Here is a 24,176-nt window from a genome sequence, read left to right as displayed (position 1 = left end):
TGTTTTCTTCATTGTTGCTTTTCAGAAATTCTTTAATTTTGGTATTTCTTTCTACTTTCACAAGTTATTTATCAAAAGGTTTTTAAATTTCTGATTGAAAAAAAACCCTTTCTTAAAAATGTGTTAATGTGTGGTTTATTGCACTGTGATTGAAGAATGATTTTTGTAATATTGCTACTTCATGGAACTTTCTGGAGTTTTTTTTTTTTTTCTAATTACTGTATGACTAATGTTTGTATATGTCTCCATGTGTGCATGAGAAGAAAGTGTATTCTTTATTACCAGTATGTAAAGTTCAAAATATATCCAAAAAGTTTGCCTCATTGATTGTATTGTTTAGATTTTCTAAATCCTTATTTATTTTTCATTTATTTGATCTGTCTTCTACTTAGTGGTGTGTAAGTTCTCCTAGTACTAGTGTGTTTCAGCATGTCTTCTACTATTTGATTTATAAATGTGATTTCTTTGTTCTTAGGTGCCTAGATATTTATAACTATCTTTAATTATTGTGTTTTTATTGTGAATTGTACTTTTAACATTTAAAGGTATCCTTTATCACTCTAAGTGGTATATGTTTTGATTCTACTTCTCTGACACCAATATCTCTGCTCTGCATTCTTCCTGTTTTAACTTGCCTGGTACAATTTTATCTTTTTCTCATTTATTTATTTATTTTTGCCTTTAAGAATCATGTGTCTCTTGTATAGAGCATATAGTCAAGTCTTAATTCGTGATGCACAAATTTAAAGTCTTTTTCTCTTTACAGGTGAGTTAACCCCTTGGTTGGAAGGAGCACTGAGTGGAGAAGTTGTGTAGCAATCAATTTTTTGCCATTTTTGTTTGTTTGTTTTTCCTTTTACTTTGCAGGATCTAATTCCACCCACCTCCCTTACTTCTTTTTCTCTTTGCTACATTGTTTCCTAAAGGTACTTTTCCCTCCATAACACCCTCTTCTCTCCCCTGGAGTATTTCTTTTCTAAGAAGGCCTCCTCACCTTCTGGGGGCACAGTTAGTTACCTGTCCTGTGAGCAGTGTTCTGATTTACTGCATAATTTTTTAACTGAGGGGTTAACTTCCTCTTAATGGTGAAGGCTTTAGAACAGTCTAAGCCCTGGGCAAGCTTCCATCTTGTCTCTTCCATACAGTTTTACCTGAACCATCCTTGTTCTCTATGAAGGCTGGCAGCAGGAGTGCAGACGTGTAAGGAGATACCTAACTGTGATTAGATGTATATTTTTCTATTTAGAGTCAGTTTGAATTTTTAAATTTTTCTGTTTTCCAATTATATTGAAAGCATGAGTTTTGTTCAATATAATTTCTTCTAACTGTTGATTTTATTCCCCTCTGGAGGATATGTTGGACAATTTGTATTTACATCACTGCCATTGCCTGGGCTATTGGGAAATATTACAATCCATGATTTCCTATGTTCCATGAACAGTTATGTCTTACTGTATGTTAGGAATACTTTTGTGACCGCAAGTAAGAGGAAACCCAATTCCTAGGTAGGGAATTGTGCTTCCCCTTAGGATGTTGAAAAATGTAAGAGAATGTTGGAGCCACACAGCCAATGAGAAAAAGCTGGATAGCCTACAAAATCAGCTGCTTTTAGTAATATCGGCTCTTCTTTTTCTTGCAGCCTCTCTTGCTTTGCATACTGGCTTTCATTCTTATGCATGAGGCTTTATGGTTCCAGTATGACTGCCGTTGTCTCAAGTTCAAGGCAGAAGAGAAGAAAATGGAGCTATTCTAGCAGCCTCTGTCTCTTTTGTCAGGAAAAAAAAATTTCTCAGAAAGACCTCCACTGATATCTCATTGGCCAGAAGTGTGCCACATGGCGTCTTCTCTCTGCAAGGGAGGCAATAAAGCTACAGAGTATTTAGCCTTTTTCAGGTTCTAGAGTAGAAGTGGGCAAGGGAGAAGAGAGTTGAGAATAAATGTGAGGTGGGTTGGCAAACACAGAGTATCTCCAGCACTTACATTCCTTCTATGCACCTCACAGCACTCAGTGGATTTCAGGACACATGAATTGACTTGCATTGACATTTTGGCTTGACCTATTTAATATGTATATGTAGAATACATGTGTACATAGGATTATGCTTATGTTTATTTGTCCAGGAAAATCAATGATTGTTCTCATTTAGTGGTATGTTATTTGAGTAAGTAATGCCAGTAATCCCCATCTTAGAAGTCCTGTAGTAGTGTGACAGGTAATGTCATTCTTAGAGAGAGCAAAGGCCCCAAAGACCTAAATTTATAGACAACACAATACAGAAATTTAAACTATGAACACCTGAGTAAAAGCAGACATTTGCAATAGAGAACACTGCCTCCATCCTACCCAGTTGTCTATAAACCTACGACTTATTTATCAATTACAATGTGTTTCTCTTAGGATTGTTCTAGATATCTAATGGAGTGATGTGTATAAAGCTCCTTACACATAAATGTCAGTTATAACTACTACTGGTATTAGTGATACAACATTTTGCCAAGCACAGTAATAACTGCATATATATATATATATATATACATATATATACAAACACACATAATAATATAAATAATATATATTTATGTATTCCTTGCAAAAATTTTATGAGGTGGGCATTATCATTTTTCATATGAGGAAACTAAAGCTTATTGACATTTAATAAATTGTCTAAAGTAACATAGCTGATACATGGAGAGACTGGGATTCTAGTCAATATCAATCTGATTCCAAAGCCTGTACCTTCAGTCCTTCCCAGGACAGTATCTAATAATCGCCATCTAAGTTCTGTACTATTAGAGGAGAAGTCACACAGGTAACAGCTCCCATTGTCACTTTCCTCTCTGCTATTCTTTACTTCCACACCATTCCTATTCTACTATTTCCCAAAGCAGGAACATTAAAATTAGGACAGCCTCACAAAAGGTCTAGATTTGGTCACAATTTTTTTTTGTATTTGTTCTTGGTATAACATTAATCACCCTTTACTATAATTATTTTCTTATCTGTCTCTCTCAAAAAATAGGAAATTCCAGATATGTTTAGATCAAATTTGTCCTGATCACCACTTTAATTAAAGTACTTCTTGATTTGAAAGAATTTTTTGTTAAGGAATTTAGCTCTTTATCTGTCATATACCTGTCATATTTTTTCTATTTGAATTTTATTTTATAAACATTGGGGGTTTTTTTCGCCTCCTGCCAGACTAATCAAGAAAAAAGAAAAGAGACAAAAATTACCAATATCAGGAGTGAAAGAGAGGACATTAATGGAAATTCTGTAAACATTAGAAGGCTAATAAGTGAGTTATAAGCAAATTTATGCATATAAACATATAACTTAGGTGTGATTAACCAAATCTTGGAAAGATACAAAGTGATGATGCTTATTCAAGAAAAAAATAATCTGAAAAGCCTTCTATTAAATTTAATTCACAATTTAAAATTTCCCCAAAGAAAACTATAGCCTATGACTATGACTTAACTAGTAAAATCTATCAAATGTGTAAGAAAGCAATAATATCAATTCTACTCAAAATCTTTCTGAAACTAGAAGAGATGAGATGACATCCCAACTCATTAGATGGAGCCAGCACACTGATACTAGAACTAGACAAAGACAATGGAAGAAAGAAAACCATAGACCAATATTTCTCAGGTATAGATAAAAACTTCTTGAAAAGTTATTATAAAAGCAAATCAAACAATATTTTACGAAAATACATTATGAACAGGTGGGGTCATAGAACAAAAGATTGGTTCAACATTTGAAAATAATCAATGTAGTCCACCATATCAACACATCAAAGAAGTAAAACTGTCAGATTATTTCCATAGATGCAGAATAAGCATTTGACAAAATTCCATATCTATTCATGATAAGAAAAAGGAAAAAAAAAAAAAAAACCTCTCAGTAAACTAATGGGAAGAACTTCCTTCCCCAGAGAAGGGGCATTTTGAAAAACCCACAGCTAACATCAGAATTAAGGATGAAAGACTAAATGAATCGCCCTTAAGAACAAAAAAACAAGGCAAGAATTTCCTCTCTCAAAACCCTTTTAGTCAGCATTGTTTGGGGGTCCTAGACTGTTCAATAAGTTAAGAAAAAGAAATAAATATCATTCAGATTTGCAAAGCAGAAGTAAAACTGTCTTTATTACATACCACATGGTTATCTACTTAGAAAATCCCAAAGAATTTACCAAAAAAAATTACTCAAATCAATTTGTGAGTCCATTAAGGTTGCACAATAAAATATTTTTAAAAATCAGTTGTATTTATAGTTACTGATTATGAATAATTGGAAACTGAAATCAGACAAACAGTGCCAATAACAGTAAAATTTAAAACAGGAAAAAACATGAAACACTTAGGGGCAGATTTAACAAACTGTTCTGCAGGACCTATACACTGAAAGCTATAAAACTTTTCTGAGATAAATTAAGAAAACTAATTTAAGGGAGAGATGTACTTTATTCAAGATTCAGATAATTCAATATTGTTATGATATCAATTCTATTAAAATTGATCTATAGATTCAAAGTAATACCAATCAAAAACCCAGGAAACCTTTTTTTTTTGAAATTTGCAAACTGATACCACAAATCATATGGAAATGCAAAGAACACAGAGTAACTAAAACTATATTGAAAACTAAAGATACATTGTGATGAGTTGCAACGGGGATGAGGGAGGATGGGGGCGTTGGCTGTTTCTTCTAGACACTAGTGAATGCAGCTGGACCTGGATCCAAAGCAGGCTCTCCATATCGACCAGGCACAGAGGAAGCCTGGCTGGAGGACCAGGCGGAGTGCAGAAGACTGGCCACCCTGTGCCTTCGGATTGGAGAATTTAACCAATTTACATGTAAGCTGTGTGGCTGACAGGATCTTGGTGTTCCAGCCGGGTGTCAGTCCTGAGCCTCTGAGGTGGGAGACCTGAGCTCAGAACATTGGACCATGAGAGACCTCCTGGCCCCACATAGTATGAATTGGCGAGAGCTCTCCCAGAGATCTCCATCTCAACGCTAAGACCCAACTCCACTCAATGACCAGCAAGCTCCAGTCCTGGACACCCCATGCCAAACAACTAGAAAGAAAGGAACACAACCCCACCCATTAGCAGAGAGGCTGCCTAAAATCATACTAAGTTCACAGACACCCCAAAACACACCACTGCACATGTTCCTGCCCACCAGAAAGACAAGATCCAGCCTCTTCCCCAGAACACAGGCACCAGTCTCCTCCACAATGGAATACAATGGAATATTACTCAGCCATAAAAAGAAACAAAATTGAGTTATTTGTAGTGAGGTGGATGGACCTAGAGTCTGTCATACAGCGTGAAGTAAGTGAGAACGAGAAAAACAAACCCCGTATGCTAACACATATATATGGAATCTAAAAAAAAAAAAAAAAAAAAGCTTCTGAAGAACCTACGGGCAGGACAGGAATAAAGATGCAGACGTAGAGAATGGACTTGAGGACACGGGGAGTGGGAAGGGTAAGCTGGGACGAAGTGAGAGAGTAGCATGGACATATATATACTACCAAATGTAAAACAGATAGCTAGTGGAAAGCAGCCGCATAGCACAAGGAGATCAGCTCCGTGCTTCGTGACCACCTAGAGGGGTGGGATAGGGAGGGTAGGAGGGAGATCCAAGAGGGAAGGGATATGTGGATATATGTATACCTATAGCTGATTCACTTTGTTATACAGCAGAAACTAATACAACATTGTAAAAGAATTATACTCCAATAAAGATATTTTTCAAAAAAAAAAAAAGAAAACTAAACATAGAGAATTCATTCTGTCTGATTTCAAGATTTATATAAAACTGCAATATCAAGAGAGTACAGTATTGACGTAAGGATAGTATCAATGGAGAAGAACAGAGAGTCCAGAAATAGACCCACACGTTTGTGCCCAGTTGATTTTCAACAAAGTTGTCAAGGTAATTCAAAAGCAGTGTACACTTTTTTCAAAAAATACTGGACAATTGGACATCCATATGTAAAACTGAAACAATATCAAACAGAATCTGAACCTTTATTCCATTATCTTGAACCATATAAAATTAGCTAAAAATTCTAAAAGTTCTGTGAAAAATCAAAGGAAGAAATCTTTGTAAGCCTGGATTAGGTAAATATTTCTTGGATATGACTAAAAGCACAAACCATAAAACAAAATATTGGTAAATTGACAAAATTAACAATTTCTGTTCTTTGCAAGACAGTAAGAAAATGAAAAAAAAAAACACAGATGGGAATAAATATTTGCAAAATATATCTTATAAAGGACTTAGAATATATATGCAAAATCTCTTAAAATTCAATAATAAGATAAGAAACAATCCAGTTGAAAATAGCCAAATGGTTTGAATAGACATTGCACCAAAGAAGATATACTAATTGCAAATGATTACAAATAAGTACGTGGGGGTAATTATTCAACATCATTATTTATTAGGAAAATGCAAATTAAAAACTCGTATCTACTAGAATGATTAAAATGATAAAGGCTAAAAATGCTAAGTGTTAGTGACAATGCAGAGCTGCAGAGCAGCTAGAACCTTCATGTGTTGCTGGTAGAAATACAAAATGGTACAGCTATTTTAGAAGAGAGTTGACATTTTCGTATAAAGTTAAACCCATGCTCATTATTTTGTGGTAGTCTTGCTGAAGGCAGGATCAATCCCCCCTTCCCAAAACTGGTTCAGATATCAAGACAATTGATGCCACATATGCATTGAGAGAATATGAAAAAGTTTATTATTCACATAATGAGGCCTTCTGGGGAGAGCAAGGGAAGCACCCAAGCCAGTTCAAAATGACTTGAACAAAGGAAGGAGTGATGACTTTGTTTTTTATTGTGGTTAGGACCAAGGTGAGGGTTACAGAATAGTTTGAACTTCTCCATTGGCACTAAGGGAGGGAGCACATGGGCTTTTTTATGGCTTGCCCAGATGTGGAAAAGATAGAAAGGGAGAAGGATGGGGCTTGAAAGTTATCTGTGGTCAAACATCAAAAATGGAGTTAGACACTTTATTACACTTGCCATATAACCCAGCCGTTCCACTCCTAGATATTTACCCAAGAGAAATGATAACATATAGCTACAAAAACCCGCATGCAAATGTTTATCACCCAAAACTGTAAACAACCCCAAAAGTCCATCAACTGGTGAATCAGTAAACAAATTGTAGTACATGGATATAATGGAATAATACTTGGTAATAAAAAGGAATAATGTATACGTGCATGCAACAGCAGGAAGAATCTCAAAAGCACTGCGCTGACAGAAGCCAGATACAAAAGACTACCTACTCTATGGTGACATTTATATGACAATCTGAAGAAGACAAAATTATAAAGACAGAGATCAGACAAGTAGTTGCCAGGGGCTGGAGGTTGGTAGAGGGAACTGATTTCAAAGCACAAGAGAACTTTTTGAGATATATCTTAAGTACATGGCTTTATATTTTTCAAAACTCAATAAACTATACTTATGGAGGGTGAAATTCTTGGTATGAAAATTATACAACCATAAACTTGAGATAAAAATAAACTTTTAGAAGATAGAGCTAATATTACTACTGTCTTTAATTTCTAGATAAGTAAACCGAAGCTAAAAACATTTAAATGGTGTGCTAAAAACCACCCAGGGGGAAAGTGGCAAAGGCAGGGCTTGATTCCACTGAACCCGCATTTCAAGCTTGTTCATGATATTAATTTTTTTTTTACCTAATACAAGCAGTTTTATGACTTTTTCTTATCAACAATGTAACATAAAGAGGATTTAGATTTGTATTGTGTCGTTCCAAGGGGTCATATTAGGTCCATTAGGCCAACAGGTGAAAGTTATTGCGAATCAGATTTTTAGTTCAACATAAAAAAAAAAAACCTACTTGAACAATGAGGCCTTCCTGAAAATGGGTTTCTTGTTTTTAGAGTCCAGGTAAAAGCCAAAAGGCCAGGAAAGTAGAGCACGGGAGGTGTTTGAGGAATTTAAAGAAAAGTGTGCTATTGCAGTTGCTGGCTTCTAAACGTCCAGTCATCACTCCTGCTCTGTAAAGACCTGTGTTGCATCTAATAACGTGAAGTAAGTCCTAAGGCTTGTGAGTGTTAAAAAGATGAAAAACATATAACTGCTAACCTGAAGATGCATATGGTAAAATATTAGTCTATTCCTACAGAAGGGGATTACATATGTGATATGTTCTAAAAGCAAATACACAACATAACAGAGTTAAATATACTTCTTTAGAAATCCCACATAAGGTAAAATAAAGATTATCATCTTCTCAAGCAAAAGGCAAAACACTTTGTGCAAATTGTGATACACATTAAGAAAAATCTACAAATAATGTCTACTGATTAAAATTAATCTAATTTAATTAGAGACAGAATGTAATTCTTTTTCTTACCATTCATGGATTTAAATGTAAACTGTTATGTTAGGGTGGTGGGATTAGGTGATTTGAGCCTATTTGGTAGCGATTGTAAAGTATTTTAATTTTAAAGCCTTGAGGATAAAGAAATGCAGCTAATTGCTGTGTGCACAAGAATAGCGTAAACATCTACTGGGCTCGCACTCAGTTAGAGCCCCTGAACTCAAAGGCAGAATTTAGCCCAGATCATTTGAAAATAACAGCATCCTCCCTTATAATTATGAGATCAGTGGTTGACAAGATAACTAGTATGTCTGGTAATCAAGGTAACAGCTTTTGCAGATCTAATTAGAGTATATTCTATTACTTGGAATACATGCCAAAGGTGTTAAACTAATCTTATGTACTTAAAGAGGATGGCTAAATCTTAGGAAACTAACATGTATAAGCTGTATTCCTCACTTCATAAACAGTAGGAGGCAATGAATAAATCAATACTAATTATAATTATAGTTTTAGAGCACAGTTAGGACAAAGCAGCTATCCTTTCAGGAAGAACATCAGTTTGAGTACCTAAAACCCAATCAAATCTCTGACTTGTACTAACTGTCCTTTCAATGTAACTTTGTGATGAGTATTGGAGACAAGCTCAGGATATTTACAAATTAGTCTGTCACCAACCAAAATGTCTATTTGTGGCAGCTTGGTCTCAAAATCACATAAGCCTGGCTTGATATACTTGCTATGATACATAGACCTTTGCCAGTTTTTATGGTGGGCATCAGTTGCTTTTGCCTCTACACCTTTTACTGGGTCACAGTGCCTTCATTTTCCTTTGAAAAGTCCTCTCACCCTGATAGCACGCAAGCTTGGTGAGTCTGTAAAATACATATTCCAATCTTCTCTGCCAGACACTGGGTTCAAAGCTAGAATGGTCAATACCTGTAAGCCATCCTCTGCAAGGTAGTGACAGATCCATGGATGGGAATGTGAGCCAGGCAAGGTCAAGAAAAGGACTCTTCATGGTTGATGTAATTGCTAAGTCAATGGTGGCCATCTTTTGCTACTGAGCCAGAATGCACGTGAGAATTAAGCCACTAAAAGAAAGGAGAGCTGAGGGTGTATATCGAGAGAAATACAGAGAGCTCTTATAACACTGTTTAAGTCTCTGAATCCAAGTATACCTGAAAGCCAGATTCACCCACTGAAATGTCTAGCAATAAAATAAAAATATTTTCTGTTTGCTTAAATAAGCAATAAAAGAATTTTGACCGACACAACCTACCTAATATTTCTATGCTTTGGTGTCCTAATTTGTAAAATTGAACATAAAAGTTACTGTTTTATAAAATTATTTTAACTGACAATTGTTGCTTGACTCCATTTAATATCTGTAATGGCTCTCTGAAGTAGGTGTTAATTTTATCTCCATTTTACTGATGAGGAAATTGATGCCTAGATGTTAGGGAATTTGCCAGAAGTAATGTATTAGGGTAATCAGCATTCATTGATGTAAAAATAATCTCAAAACTTCAGTGGCTTTATACAAAGTCTAGTTCTAATACAAAGTCTAGTTTTAATACAAAGTTAAAGCAGCTCTCCCAGGCAGCATTCTCCTAAGTGCTTTGCAGGGTTCCAAGCTCCCACCTTACTGGGGCTCTGCTTTTCTGTACCTTCTATTTCACACTAGTGTCATCCAGCCAGCAGGTAGAGATGGTTGAGGGGTATAGAACATGGGTAAGGCACACGAGATATACAACTACCCCAACTCAGAAGTGATACATATAATTCCTGCTAATATTCTATTGGCTAAAATTATTCACAGGATACCATCTACTTGTAAGGAGTCATGCAGTCTTTCTGTTTGCCCAAAATGAAACTTACATGTAGTATTGTCTGTACCGTACTTAACACTGGTTAATATGCGTGGCGCCTGGATTTCAACCCAATCAAGCTGACTATCTAGTTCAGGCCCTTAAGCGCTATGCTATGTTATAGTAACCTGTTGTCAGCACTTACTGAATGTGTGTGACAGTGCTAGGCATGTGGTAGGTGTTTAATAAATGTAAGGTTTTTTCTGAGGAAGAAAGAGAAAGAGAGAGAGAGAGAGAACAAGAGATAAAAGGAAGGGAGGAAGAAGGGAGGAAGAAAGGAAGGGAAAGGAAATAACTGGTTAGGAACAATTAAATTATTTTGTGTTTCTTTTCTCTCTAAAAATCCTTAATTTGATAAATAGGGACGGATAGCAAACAAGGAACCATATTTTTTAAAATTATAATACTTTAGAAAAAGGACAATGACAGCAAAAGTGAAACACCAGGAAGGGTTAAATGCAGACTGGCCCGTCTCCTAAGTGAACCCATCCAAGTAACAACTCACAAGGCAGAATCCACTGTGATAGTGTTTTGAGTGCCAATGGTACATTTTGGTAGTCCTTGAGTTTTTGTATTTGCATGTATAATACAAATTATAAGCCTCAAGTCTTCTTGTATTTTTGCCTGAAATTAGCTCCCTTTGAATTTTTTTCCCAGCTATTTATTAGAGGTTTGAAGGTACTGTGTGCCTCTCCTCTCATGGGTCCATCAGATTTTTCCATCCAGCCTTCTTAACTTGCCACTTCCTTGCCTCAGGTGACCCTCATGAGCTCTCTGCTGGGCTCCATGCTACTTGATGGGCATAACTAGTGGGCAATATTGAAAATAGATAAAAAGATAGAAAACAATGCAATCCTATTATCAATTTCTCCAAATATGTACTATTCCTCTCCTAAAATCCCCTCAGCATAGGAGAGACTGTGCTATACCTTTCAACAAGACCTTATGGAAGATTCAAGGATAATAAATTAGCCTAAAACTCCTGTTGGACTCAGATTCATTCTAGAGACTCTTCCTGGCCAGTTCTTCCTTTGCTTTCAGCCTGATATCATGTGCCAAAGAGCCACTGATGACTTCCATCACCCATACCCTCACCCTCCATCAGCAGAAATGTTCTAGGCATCTCAGGGCTTCAGATCTGGGCCAATCTGCCTCCAAGCCTCTAAAAGAATATAAATGATTTTCCCCCCTTCAGCACAAGGCCAACATGGCGGTCTTTATTCCCTGATCCCAAACTAACAACCATTCCCTTCAAGGAAAACTCCTCTGCTCATATATGTGTGGGTTTTGACCTATGGCTCAAACAACACAATTATACAGTAGTCTGAAATCAGAACATTTCCATTTGTTGATGCCATATTTTTTTAAAAAGGAAGACTACACATGAGATACAACAGTTTGATCCATGGAAGGCTGCAACAAGCTTGCTTGAAAGCCACAGATATATATTTCGGCCAAAAGGTAAAAATACTAATTTCCTGAAATGAATAACCTGTGTTTAATAGATTATGCCAACTCAGTGGTAACTAACCAGAGTCCCTGAACCTTAAGATAGAGCTTGGCCTTCCCAAGATACTTACTTAAGACTCTTTAATGTACGAATGAATGAGTAAATGAGCATAGCTAATGGTAAGGTAAATATCTGTGGAGATCACAAATTCAGAGTAATATGCAGTCCCAGTCCATGAAAAACCTCCTAGTTATTTTTTTCTGAATAGGAAGCTTGGTTTACTGACACCCATCTCCTAAAGATGTTACTGAAGATTATCAACAATTAATCATAAGTGTTAGTGCACTAGACATACAAATAACCATTACCTAAAGAGAAAATGTGATAACCTACATGAAACGGGCCAATTCCTTGGAAGACACACACAAGAAGATACAGACAGTGTGAACAGGTCTATATCTATTAAAGAAACTGAATCAATAATAACCTTCTAAAATAGAAAGCATCATTCCAAAATGGGTTCACAGGTGAATTCTACCAAACATTTAAGGAAGAAACTATACCAACTCTCTACAACTTCTTTGAACTGATAGAAGCAGAGGGGATACTTCCTAACTTATTCTATGAGGTCAGAATTACCTTAATACCAAAACCAGACAAAGAAATTACAAGAAAAGAAAACTACAGACCAATATCTCTCATGAAAATAGATGTAAAAATTCTCAACAAAATATTAGCAAATTGAATCCAACAATGTATAAAAAGAATTATACACCATGACTAAGTGGCATTTATCCAGGTATGCAGGTTGGTACAACGTTTGAAAATCAACAAATGTAATTCCTTATATCAACAGGCAAAGAAGAAAAATGAAATGATCACATCAATAGGTGCAGAAAAAACATTTGACAAAATCCAAATGATTTTATCCTGTCATGATAAAAATACTCAAAAAACTAGGAGGAAAACTTCCTGAACTTGATAAAGAACTTCTACAAAAAACCTACAGCTAACATCATATTTAACAGTGAGAATCTAGAAGTTCTCCCTCTGAGATCAGGATGAAGGCAAAGATGTTTTCTCATACCACTCCCTTTTAACGTTGTATTGGAACTCCTAGCTACTGAAATATAACAAGAAAAGCAAATAAAAAGGTGTACATATTGGGAAGGAAGAAATAAAACTGTCTTTGCTCACAGATGATATGATTGTCTAAGTAGAAAATCCAAAAGAATCAACAACAACAACAACAATAAGCCTCCTGGAACTAATAAGAAATTATACCAAGGCTGCAGGATACAAAGTTAATATACAAAAGCAAATTGCTTTCCTATATACCGGCAATGAACAAGTGGAATTTAAAATTCAAAACACAATATCATTCACATTAGCACCCCTAAATGTAAAACACAAAACTATAAAACTCCTAGACAGTAACAGGCAGAGAACAGAGGATTTTTAGGGCAGTAAAAATACTCTGTATGATACTATAATCATGGATACTTGTTATTATACATTTATCCAAATCCATAAAATATGCAATAGCAAGAGTGGATCCTAATGTAAACTCTGAACTTCCGGTGATAATGATGTGTTAATGTAGGTTAGTGTACAGTTGTAACAAATGTACCAGTCTAGTTAGGGATGTTGACAATGGGAGAGGCTACGGATGTGTGGAGGCGGGGTGTGTATGAGAACTCTGTACTTTCTGCTCAATTTTGCTATGAACTTAAAACTGCTCTAACCAGCAAGGACCTACTGTATAGCACAGGGAACTACACTCAATATTTTATAATAACCTATAAGGGAAAAGAATCTGAAAAAAAAATAGATATATGTATGTATAACTGAATCACTTTGCTGTACACCTGAAACTAACACAACATTGTAAATCAACTATACTTCAATAAAAAAAACTGCTCTAAAAGGTAAGTTCCATTTTTTGAAGTGACATGCTCAGAATGCATTTAATTCAAATTTTCTGCAATCCTTGAAATTTTCCCATGCCTCACAGAGAGTTTACTTTTTGGATTCGGGGTAATCCAAAAGTATTTTGGGTAATACTTATTGTATTTTGGTAATAGTGAACCAACAAAGAATAAACATTCACATAAAAAGACTTCAGAAATTACTATATAATTCCAATAATTCATAAACCCAGTCCAAAAAAATCCTTCTTATATGAGAAAGATTTTATCCTTCACCACAAACCTTATATTCAACTTATTCCAAATAAGATATTCACAACCCTAACCCATGACACTCCTACAAATACACACACACACACACACACAAACACACAAGCTCAACTTGCCAGCGACTACTCCATTTTTGCCATATTTTCCGATCAAAAGCAGCCCGTGAGGAGACAACTCACTAACCAAGAAGAGAAGACATTTCACTGAGCTGAATCCACCACATGAGATGGCTTTCTGCAACGGCAAGCAACACTGACTTTCACATAAGCGCTACTTGCCATGAATAAAAGTTGCTTTCTTTTTTTTAAATATTTATTTATTTATTTATTTTGGCTGTGCAGGGTCTGAGTTGCGGCATGCAGGATCCTTAGTTGCACATGCGGTCACGCAGACTCTTAGTTGTGGCATGTGAACTTTTAGTTGCAGCATGCATGCAGGAATCTAGTTCCCTGACCAGGGATCGAACCCAGGTCCCCTGCATTGGGAGCACGGAGTCTTACCACCTGGACCACCAGGGAAGTCCAAAAGTTGCTTTCTTGACTGATGATGTTTCAAATCTAGAAATACAATCAATTTTGGTCTGCAATTTTATTTACTTCTTATGTCTTTGTCATTAAGATTATGGTATCAAGTTTGTGCTGGTTTCACAAATAAGTTAGAAGTGTTCCCTCCTTCTGTGGTTTGTGAAATAATTTGGGTAAGATTTGTATTATTTCTTCCTTAAATGTTTGATAGAATTCTTGTGAAGGCATCTAGGCCTGGAGGTCTCTTTGGGGGAAAATTTTTAATTATAAATTCAGTTTCTTTAACAAATATAGGGCTATCAACATTTTCTATTTTACTGTGTGTCAGTTATGTAAGTTGTAGTTTTCAAGGAATTTAACCATTGCATAAAGTTGTTCATAATATTTCATTATTAAGCATTACATTCTAATAAGATTTCTCATTTTTGATATGGTTAATTAATTTATCACCCTTCTTCATTCATCTCCTCTTCCTCTCTCTCTTGCTCTCTCATCACCTTTACAAGGATTTGTCAATTTCATTATTTTATTCAAATAATTAACTCAGCTTTATTGATTTTTCTCTTTTGTCTTTTTCTTTGATTTCCCACTTAATCGTTCTTCCCTTTTCTTTACTTATTTGGGTTTAATTTACTCTTTTTATTAGCTTTGTAACTTGAACTTTTCTTCTTTTCTAATATAGGCCTTTAGAGGTATAAACTTTCCTAAAAACTTTGCTGTAAATGCATCTCACATATTTTGATATTTTGTGCTTTTATTAACATGCAGTTTAAAATATTTTCTAATTTCACTTGTGATTTCCTGATTCATGATATTTCACAGTATGCTACTTATTTCACAGGGTACTACTTGTATCTTATTTAAGGTGATCCTTTGTAGGCAGCACATAGTTGGGTTTTGCTTTTTTTTAAATCCTAATAATCTGTGCCTTTTAAGTTTTTAAACCATCTACATAGAACATAATTATTGTTTTAAATTACTGATTCTTAATTATGATATCTTAAGTTGTGCTTAAGACTACCACTATATTTGTTTTCTATACCTCTTGTCTGTTGTTTCTTTTTCCTCTTTTCTTTTACTTCCACTGGATCAACTTTTTATTAATCAGTTTTATCACTTCTATTGGTTCCTTAGCTATGTCTCATTGTCTTAATGTTTTAACAGATACTCTCATGATGACACTATGCTTCCTTAACTCATAATAATCTACTTAATATTATACCACTTCACGTATAGTGTGAGAAACTTGTAATAGTACACTTCAGTTTACCTCTTTCCTGTCCTTTGTGCTGTTGCTGTCATATATAGTACTTGTACATTAATTATATAACCCCAAATTAATTGTAATTATTTTTGCTTTAAATTGTTTGTTAAATAATTTAATTAATTTGTTTATTTACCCACATATTTACTATTTCCACCACTCTTTATTCCTTCCTATCAATCCAAATTTCTGGATTTACAGGATGCTTTAGGCTGAAGAACTTCCTTTAGCATGTCTGCTGTGTTGGTCTATTGCCAACAAGTCTCTCAACTTCTGCTTATCTGAAAACATGCCTTCATATTTGAATGATTACTTCAACTATGCACATAATTATCATGACAGTTCTTTTTCATTAAGTGCTTCAGAAATGGCATTCCATTATCTTCTGGCTTCCATTGTTTCTGATGACAAATCAGGCAAAATCCGTATCATTTCTACACTATGTGTAATGTGCGCTTATTCTCTTGCTGCTTTCAAAATTTTTATCTTTTGTTTTGGATTTCAGCAGATTGACAGGCATGTGTCTCTGTGTGTATGGTGTGGTAAGGTGTTCACCTTATGAGAAGCATTTACTGAGCTTCTGAGACCTGTGGGTCAATATTTTTTATTATATTTGAAAAAATTTTGATCATTATTTATTGAAATGTTCTTTACATGACTTTCTTTTTCTTCTGGGACTCCAATTGTTTGTTGGTCTGCTCTTATTGACTTCTTTTTCTATTGATTTTGGGTCACTTGTTTCTGCTTCTTTGCATGTTTCATATCTTATAATTGAGTTCCAGGCATTGTGCAAAAGAAATAATAGAGGCTGAAGGTAAAATTATTTTTGCTTTGTTTTTTTTTTTTTTTAATTTTTTAATTTAATTTTATTTTTTTATACAGCAGGTTCTTATTAGTCATCAATTTTATACACATTAGTGTATACAAGTCAATCCCAATCGCCCAATTCAGCACACCACCATCCCCAACGCCCCATGGCTTTCCCCCCTTGGTGTCCATACATTTGTTCTCTACATCTGTGTCTCAACTTCTGCCCTGCAAAAGTTCATCTGTACCATTTTTCTAGGTTACACATACATGCGTTAATATACAATATTTGTTCTTCTCTTTCTGACTTACTTCACTCTGTATGACAGTCTCTAGATCCATCCACGTCTCAACAAATGACTCCATTTCGTTCCTTTTTATGGCTGAGTAATATTCCATTGTATATATGTACCACATCTTCTTTATCCATTCGTCTGTTGATGGGCATTTAGGTTGCTTCCATGACCTGGCTATTGTAAATAGTGCTGCAATGAACATTGGGGTGCATGTGTCTCTTTGAATTACGGTTTTCTCTGGGTATATGCCCAGTAGTGGGATTGCTGGATCATATGGTAATTCTATTTTTAGTTTTTTAAGGAACCTCCATACTGTTCTCCATAATGGCTGTATCAATTTACATTCCCACCAACAGTGCAAGAGGGTTCCCTTTTCTCCACACCCTCTCCAGCATTTGTTGTTTGTAGATTTTCTGATGATGCCCATTCTAAATGGTGTGAGGTGATACCTCATTGTAGTTTTGATTTGCATTTCTCTAATGATTAGTGATGTTGAGCAGCTTTTCATGTCCTTCCTGGCCATCTGTATGTCTTCTTTGGAGAAATGTCTATTTAGGTCTTCTGCCCATTTTTGGATTGGGTTGTTTGTTTCTTTAATATTGACCTGCATGAGCTGTTTATATATTTTGGAGATTAATCCTTTGTCCGGTGATTCATTTGCAAATATTTTCTCCCATTCTGAGAGTTGTCTTTTCGTCTTGTTTATGGTTTCCTTTGCTGTGCAAAAGCTTTGAAGTTTCATTAGGTCCCATTTGTTTATTTTTGTTTTTATTTGCATTACTCTAGGAGGTGGATCAAAAAAGATCTTGCTGTGATTTATGTCCAAGAGGGTTCTTCCTATGTTTTCCTCTAAGAGTTTTATAGTGTCCGGTCTTACATTTAGGTCTCAAATCCATTTTGAGTTTATTTTTGTGTATGGTGTTAGGGAGTGTTCTAATTTCCTTCTTTTACATGTAGCTGTCCAGTTTTCCCAGTACCACTTATTGAAGAGACTGTCTTTTCTCCATTGTATATCCTTGCCTCCTTTGTCATAGATTAGTTGACCATAGCTGCGTGGGTTTATCTCTGGGCTTTCTATCTTGTTCCATTGATCTATGTTTCTGTTTTTGTGCCAGTACCATATTGTCTTGATTACTGTAGCTTTGTAGTATAGTTTGAAGTCAGGGAGTCTGATTCCTCCAGCTCCGTTTTCTTCCCTCAAGACTGCTTTGGCTATTCGGGGTCTTTTGTGTCTCCATACAAATTTTAAGATGATTTGTTCTAGGTTCCATAAAAAATGCCATTGGTAATTTGACAGGGATTCCACTGAATCTGTAGATTGCTTTGGGTAGTATAGTCATTTTCACAATGTTGATTCTTCCAATCCAAGAACATGGTATATCTCTCCATCTGTTGGTATCATCTTTAATTTCTTTCATCAGTGTCTTATAGTTTTCTGCATACAAGTCTTTTGTCTCCCTAGGTAGGTTTATTCCTAGGTATTTTATTCCTTTTGTTGCAGTGGTAAATGGGAGTGTTTCCTTAATTTCTCTTTCAGATTTTTCATCATTAGTGTCTAGGAATGCAAGAGATTTCTGTGCATTAATTTTGTATCCTGCTACTTTACCAAATACATTGATTAGCTCTAGTAGTTTTCTGGTGTCATTTTTAGGATTCTCTATGTATAGTATCATGTCATCTGCAAACAGTGACAGTTTTACTTCTTCTTTTCCAATTTGTATTCCTTTTATTTCTTTTTCTTCTCTGATTGTCATGGCTAGGACTTCCAAAACTATGTTGAATAATAGTGGTGAGAGTGGACAACCTTGTCTTGTTCCTGATCTTAGAGGAAATGCTTTCAGTTTTTCACCATTGAGAATGATGTTTGCTGTGGGTTTGTCATATATGGCCTTTATTATGTTGAGGTAGGTTCCCTCTATGCCCACTTTCTGGAGAGTTTTTAATATAAATGGGTGTTGAATTTTGTCAAAAGCTTTTTCTGCATCTATTGAGATGATCACATGGATTTTATTCTTCAATTTGTTAATATGGTGTATCACATTGATTTGCATATATTGAAGAATCCATGCATCCCTGGGATAAACCCCACTTGATTATGGTGTATGATCCTTTTAATGTGTTGTTGGATTCTGTTTGCTAGTATTTTGTTGAGGATTTTTGCATCTATATTCATCAGTGATATTGGTCTGTAATTTTCTTTTTTTGTAGTATCTTTGTCTGGTTTTGGTATCAGGGTGATGGTGGCCTCACAGAATGAGTTTGGGAGTGTTCCTTCCTCTGCAATTTTTTGGAAGAGTTTGAGAAGGATGGGTGTTAGCTCTTCTCTAAATGTTTGATAGAATTCGCCTGTGAAGCCATCTGGTCCTGGAATTTTGTTTGTTGGAAGATTTTTAATCACAGTTTCAATTTCATTACTTGTGATTGGTCTGTTCACATTTTCTATTTCTTCCTGGTTCAGTCTTGGAAGGTTATACCTTTCTAAGAATTTGTCCACTTCTTCCAGGATGTCCACTTTATTAGCATAGAGTTGCTTGTAGTAGTCTCTTAGGATGCTTTGTATTTCTGCGGTGTCTGTTGTAACTTCTCCTTTTTCATTTCTAATTTTATTGATTTGAGTCCTCTCCCTCTTTTTCTTGATGATTCTGGCTAATGGTTTATCAATTTTGTTTATCTTCTCAAAGAACAAGCTTTTAGTTTTACTAATCTTTGCTATTGTTGTCTTTGTTTCTATTTTATTTATTTCTGCTCTGATCTTTATGATTTCTTTCCTTCACAAACTGGGTTTTGTTTGTTCTTCTTTCTCTAGTTCCTTCAGGTGTAAGGTTAGATTGTTTATTTGAGATTTTTCTTGTTTCTTGAGGTAAGCTTGTATAGCTATAAACTTCCCTCTTAGAACTGCTTTTGCTGCATCCCATAGGTTTTGAATCATCGTGTTTTAATTGTCATTTGTCTCTAGGTATTTTTCGATTTCCTCTTTGATTTCTTCAGTGATCTCTTGGTTATTTAGTAACGTATTGTTTAGCCTCCATGTGTTTGTGTTTTTTACGTTTTTTTCCCTGTAACTCATTTCTAATCTCATAGCGCTGTGGTCAGAAAAGATGCTTGATATGATTTCAATTTTCTTAAACTTACTGAGGCTTGATTTGTGACCCAAGATGTGATCTATCCTGGAGAATGTTCCATGTGCACTTGAGAAGAAAGTGTAATCTGCTGTTTTTGGATGGAATGTCCTATAAATATCAATTAAATCTATCTGGTCTATTGTGTCATTTAAAGCTTGTTTCCTTTTTTATTTTCATTTTGGATGATATCTGTCCATTGGTGTAAGTGAGGTGTTAAAGTCCCCCACTATTATTGTGTTACTGTCGATTTCCTCTTTTAGAGCAGTTAGCAGTTAGTTGCCTTATGTATTGAGGTGCTCCTATGTTGGGTGCATATATACTTATAATTGTTACATCTTCTTCTTGGATTGATGTCTTGATCATTACGTAGTGTCCTTCCTTGTCTCTTGTAACATTCTTTATTATAAAGTCTAGTTTATCTGATATGAGTATTGCTACTCCAGCTTTCTTTTGATTTCCATTTGCATGGAATATCTTTTTTCATCCCCTCACTTTCAGTGTGTATGTGTCCCTAGGTCTGAAGTGGGTCTCTTGTAGACAGCATATATATGGGTCTTGTTTTTGTATCCATTCAGCAAGCCTGTGGTCTTTTGGTTGGAGCATTTAATCCATTCACGTTTAAGGTAATTATCGATATGTATGTTCCTGTTACCATTTTCTTAATTGTTTTGGGTTTGTTTTTGTAGGTCCTTTTATTCTCTTGTGTTTCCCACTTAGAGAAGTTCCTTTAGCATTTGTTGTAGAGCTGGTTTGGTGGTGCTGAATTCTCTTAGCTTTTGCTTGTCTGTAAAGCTTTTGATTTCTCCATCGAATCTGAATGAGATCCTTGCTGGGTAGAGTAATCTTGGTTGTAGGTTCTTCCCTTTCATTACTTTAAGTATATCAGGCCACTCCCTTCTGGCTTGTAGAGTTCCTGCTGAGAAATCAGCTGTTAACCTTATGGCAGTTCCGTTGTATGTTATTTGTCATTTTCCCCTTGCTGCTTTCAATTTTTCTTTGTCTTTAATTTTTGCCAATTTGATTACTATGTGTCTCGGCATGTTTCTCCTTGGGTTTATCCTGTATGGGACTCGTTGTGCTTCCTGGACTTGGGTGGCTATTTCCTTTTCCATGTTAGGGAAGTTTTCGACTATAATCTCTTCAAATATTTTCTCGGGTCCCTTCTCTCTCTCTTCTCCTTCTGGGACCCCTATAATGCGAATGTTGTTGCGTTTAATGTTGTCCCAGAGGTCTCTTAGGCTGTCTTCATTTCTTTTCATTCTTTTTTCTTTATTCTGCTCCGCAGCAGTGAATTCCAGCATTCTGTCTTCCAGGTCACTTATCCGTTCTTCTGCCTCAGTTATTCTGCTATTGATTCCTTCTAGTGTAGTTTTCATTTCAGTTATTGTATTGTTCATCTCTGTTTGTTTGTTCTTTCATTCTTCTAGGTCTTTGTTAAACATTTCTTGCATCTTCTTGATCTTTGCCTCCATTCTTTTTCCGAGGTCCTGGATCATCTTCACTACCATTATTCTGAATTCTTTTTCTGGAAGGTTGCCTATCTCCACTTCATTTAGTTGTTTCTCTGGGGTTTTATCTTTTTCCTTCATCTGGTACATAGCCCTCTGCCTTTTCATCTTGTCTCTCTTTCTGTGAATGTGGTTTTTGTTCCACAGGCTGCAAGATTGTAGTTCTTCTTGCTTCTGGTGTCTGCCCTCTGGTGGATATGGCTATCTAAGAGGCTTGTTTAAGTTTCCTGATGGGAGGGACTGGTGGTGGGTAGAGCTGACTGTTGCTCTGATGGGCAGAGCTCAGTAAAACTTTAATCTGCTTGACTGTTGATGCATGGGGCTGGGTTCCCTCCCTGTTGGTTGTTTGGCCTGAGGCAACCCAACACTGGAGCCTACCTGGGCTCTTTGGTGGGGCTAATGACAGACTCTGGGAGGGCTCACGCCAAGGAGTATTTCCCAGAACTTCTGCTGCCAGTGTCCTTGTCCCCACATTGAGCCCCAGCCACCCCCCACCTCTGCAGGAGACCCTCCAACACTAGCAGGTAGGTCTGGTTCAGTCTCTCCTGGGGTCACTGCTCCTTCCCCTGGGTCCCAACGCACACACAATTTTGTGTGTGCCCTCCAAGAGTGGGGTCTCTGTTTCCCCCAGTCCTGTCGAAGTCTTGCAATCAATTCCCACTAGGCTTCAAAGTCTGATTCTCTAGGAATTCCTCCTCCCGTTGCCAGACCCCCTGGTTGGGAAGCCTGACGTGGAGCTCAGAACCTTCACTCCAGTGGGTGGACTTCTGTGGTATAAATGTTCTCCAGTCTGTGAGTCACCCACCCAGCAGTTATGGGATTTGATTTTACTGTGATTGCGCCCCTCCTACCATCTAATTGTGGCTTCTCCTTTGTCTTTGGATGTGGGGTATCTCTTTTGGTGAGTTCCAGTGTCTTCCTGTCGATGACTGTCCAGCAGCTAGTTGTGATTCTGGTGTTCTCGCAAGAGGGAGTGAGAGCACGTCCTTCTACTCTGCCATCTTGGTTCCTCTCTCTTGTAAAATTATTTTTTGCTTTTATTTTGTTTATATTCTAGAGAATTTAAGCCTTTTTCTCTGTTCAGCAATTAGAGCACAAGGATGATGCTTTAGATTTTTTCAAAAATCAAAGTGAGCTGGGACTGAGCCAGAGTATTAATTAGATTGAGTTCACCTCTGGTTAACCCCTTCTGCACCTTTCTATACCACCACTCACTGCTAAGGGCTGACCACTTTTTTCCTGGTAGCATTTGAGCTAAACGGGGTGGGGGGGGGTGGGCCAAAGTTTCAAGTGGCTTTGGTCCACGTTTGGTTTCAATATCCTATTGGTTCTGTTTCTCTGAAGAACTCTAATAAAATGGCAAAAGGGATTTTTGCAGATGTAATTCAGTTTATCAATCAGTTGACTTTGGTTAATCAAAAAGGAAATCAAATTGGGACTTCTCTGGCACTCCAGTGGTTAAGACTACGCACTTCCACTGCAGGGGGCACAGGTTCCATCCCTGTTAACTAAGATCTTGCATGCCGTGCAGTGAGGCCAGAAAAAAAAAAAAAGGAAATCAAATTATCAAATTATCTGTGTGGGCCTAACCTAATCACATGAACCCTTTAAAAGCAGAGTTTTCTCTAGTGAGCGGAGATTAGCAGAGGAGGAAGTCAGATGTATTTAAGTGATGAGGAGCTGAAACCAGGTTTCTGGCTTGAAGATGAAGGGGGGCACACACAAAGGACCCGAGAGCATCTTCTAGACACTGAGAACAGCCATCAGCTGACAACTAGCAAGGAAATGAGAACTTTGGTTCAAATAGCCACAGGCAACTTAATTCTGCCAACAAGATAAGCTTTGAAGCAGATATTTCCCCCCAAGTCTCTGAACAAGAACTCACCTCTGCCAACATGTTGATTTTGGTCTTGTGAGACTCTCAGCTTTGCTATTCTGAGGTTCTGACATAAAAGACTCTGAGCTAATAAATGGGTGTTGTTTCAAGCCACTGAGTGTGTGGCAATTTGTTATGCAGCATAGAAAACAAATATAACCAAGACAAAGATGAGCTATACTATTAAAGCTAAAGGTAGTTTCTGGTAATGGCCACCTGCCTTGGTATCTGAATACATGCAGTGCTAAAAATTCCACATTTCAGAAAATACTAATTTCTCTCTTTTACTATTCAAAATTCACCCAATAGGATGAGCCAAAAAGTATTAAGACCATATGTTGCCTAAAAAAGGCTTCTCACAAATCTCTACCTGTTTTTCTTTATTCTGACGCATGTACATTTAAATTTATAATCAGCAGCATAAATGTGTCAACGATCTAGAGTGACACTAGCTATTTAAAGGGTATTGACCCACTACTGGGCATATACCCTGAGAAAACCATAGGTCAAAAAGAGTCATGTACCAAAATGTTCATTGCAGCTCTATTTACAATAGCCAGGACATGGAAGCAACCTAAATGTCCATCGACAGATGAATGGATAAAGAAGATGTGGCACATATATACAATGGAATATTACTCAGCCATAAAAAGAAATGAAATGGAGGTATTTGTAATGAGGTGGATGGAGTTAGAGTCTGTCATACAGAGTGAAGTAAGTCAGAAAGAGAAAAACAAATACAGTATGCTAACACATATATACGGAATCTAAGGGAAAAAAAAAAAAAAAAAGGCCATGAAGAACCTAGTGGCAAGACGGGAATAAAGACACAGACCTACTAGAGAATGGACTTGAGGATATGGGGAGGGGGTGG

This window comes from Eschrichtius robustus, chromosome 5 (genome assembly GCF_028021215.1).
Source record: "Eschrichtius robustus isolate mEscRob2 chromosome 5, mEscRob2.pri, whole genome shotgun sequence".
In the NCBI taxonomy this organism is placed as follows: Eukaryota; Metazoa; Chordata; class Mammalia; order Artiodactyla; family Eschrichtiidae; genus Eschrichtius; species Eschrichtius robustus.
This window is presented reverse-complemented; position numbering follows the sequence as displayed.